Source organism: Penaeus monodon, unplaced genomic scaffold (assembly GCF_015228065.2).
Source record: "Penaeus monodon isolate SGIC_2016 unplaced genomic scaffold, NSTDA_Pmon_1 PmonScaffold_791, whole genome shotgun sequence".
NCBI classification, from domain to species: domain Eukaryota; kingdom Metazoa; phylum Arthropoda; class Malacostraca; order Decapoda; family Penaeidae; genus Penaeus; species Penaeus monodon.
Window position 1 is genome coordinate 47,501 of NW_023663116.1, and position 2,500 is coordinate 50,000.

A 2,500-nucleotide genomic window follows, 5' to 3' on the forward strand; every position below is an offset into this window, starting at 1 on the left:
AGATGTAAACAGTTCGTGCGTACATTTTGATATATTTCGTCAGTTAAATCAATATATTTTGCATTCGCTGTAAACTGGTGAATCACATATCAGCATGCTGTTGATGTATGCCTGCACTGTTTACGACACATATATTTCATTTCTTCATATCTAGACTCAAATAAATTTTAAACATCACTCGGCAAGAATAATAACAATTATTTTCACAATCCACTATCTGATAAGCGTTATCATAATGAATCCAAAACATTTGAACGTCCTGACTCATCTTTTATCACTTATTTACTTCTATTTTGTTTTTCCTCTTTTTGTTATGTGTTTTACTTGTCTTTCTAGGAAGTTAAAACTAGCTTGTTTAGTAATGCAGGTAACCATTTATTTGCTATCATTTTTACATCCATTCAGTATTATTCATATATTCATGTTTGTGCGTCTTTATTACGATACATTATGCATGCATTATAAGTTTTATTAATGTCTTATATGAAGTTATACTTATCATATGCAATATTTTACCGAGAAGCGTTCAGGAAAAGCGTTTGGAGAGAGCGACGCGCGCCGAGCCCGCCTTCCCGAGATCTCCTCCAGCGAACGCCGCGAGTCCCGGAAGCCTCAGCCCGCCCACGGAACCAGAGCCAAGGCTCGCCCCGCTGTACAACCAGAAGGCTCCGTGCTCACCCAGAGCCCCCGACAAGAGAGGGTATGTCTGTATTAGAACGAAGCCTGCCAGGAACAGAGGATCATTATGAGGGAAACGCCTGCTGCTCTCAGGGTTTCGAGGCTACCCAGTTCACCTTGCACGATGGACACGACAGGTTGCCGATGCCCATGCAAAATATGAGGACAACCATGCAAGTGGAGGGGTAGCCAGCCCAAGTAGCTCGTATCTCCAGTTGTGTTCTGTATATAGAAATAGCCTCCGAGACCCGCAACACAAAGCGTGCCCGGGGTAAACGAGGCTACTAGCAGAGGTTTTTCCCACCCTTTGATCTATAACGGCAAATGGACGAGAGTACTCCTACCCTCACAGCGCCGATGATTATGGTACTAATTACTCATCCAGATCTCCCTGAGTAGACTGCAGAATATTACCGTATATGTTGTGACAATAATATATCCACTCAGAGTTGAAAGGACGGATATAACGACAAGTAAAGCGAGGGTCTTCAAAGGGGGCGGGTTCCATCATCATTTTCACTTGCGTTATGAAGGCCTTATTTTGCTCACATGTTGTCCACCTGGTCGGTGATAGCCCTTTAGTTCGGAGGGCGAGTCGTAGTGTTTCCCCCTGAAGAAAGCGAGGGATTTCTGGGCCTCCTCGACGCGGTCTTGGGTTTACCAACCAGCGCGGCGCATTCGGCAGGAAGAACAACGCTAGGATGGAACGAGCGTTATCCGGCGCACACGAGGCTCACATTCCGCCAACCTAAGTCTGAACTCCCTAGGGCGTAGATGCACAGGAACCCTACTTGCCGCACCGTCGTCAGCACACCGTAGAACACGCCACGGGATTTCTTGTGAGAGATTTCCAGAATATATATACCGGTTGCAGGCGCAGTGAACCCAGTGGTGATGCCAAGGACGAACCTCATAGCCTGGATCAGCCAAGGAACGCCAGCGAACGCGAGGCCCAGCCAGGCGGCGGTGGTGAGAGGGACGCCGATCAGCAAGGTCGTACGCTGACCTAACCTTACCAGGAACACCCCGCCTAGGACCGCACCAAAGGCTGCTCCTAGACTGGAAATGCTACCTGGTTTGGGGGGGAAAAGGAACCTCGTAGATTATTATGGTAATGTCTTTTTGATAGGGACAAGAATAACTTTGCTCACTGATTGAAAGCTGAACTGCACAACTTTTTCCTTATCAACATTTCTTATTCATAACGCTTCATCATAGATGTATCAACCACGCCCACCAATACAGAAACTCATCACTAACTAAACAGTGCTGCTTCGTTTGTGCTTAGAAAGATGTCGGGCGTGTTGGGGTCGTCAACCCCCGGAAGCATCACTCCAGGATACCCGTGATTGTCCCGATGCTTAGGTGTATCAGGGACATTACTATAAATAGCCACTACCTTTAGATACAGATTATATGCCGTGGAGTAAATTTTATTGCGTGTGTATTTTTTGTTATATTCCTTTTTATGTCGCATACATAGCATGTGAGCAACGTCGGGTTTTAAAAAGGGCTCACCTGCCCAAATATGCTTTACTGTCTGTCCTACTTCATTCTCATCTCCTACAACCTTTTTGTCCTGTTCCCGCAGCCTGCACGCGGTGAAGGGAACCTTTTTTCACATCATCTGGCTTGTTTTCCCCCCTCTAGTGGGGTACCGAACGGGTGATTTCAAAATCAGAACCTGATCCTGATCGAACTCGCCATGGCTTGACCCCCCTGGAGGATGTATCACCATGATCTGTGGCCCGTCCGTTCAAAGGCAACATTGTCGATCCCTTTGAGTACCACTTTGTCATCACCTGAAGCTTTCGTTCCATCG

General features: G+C 46.5%; 1 pseudogene; it reads right to left on the minus strand.

Moving 5' to 3' along the window:
* LOC119571774 overlaps positions 1-2,500 on the minus strand; it is a 3,614-nt pseudogene that overhangs the window by 1,086 nt on the left and 28 nt on the right.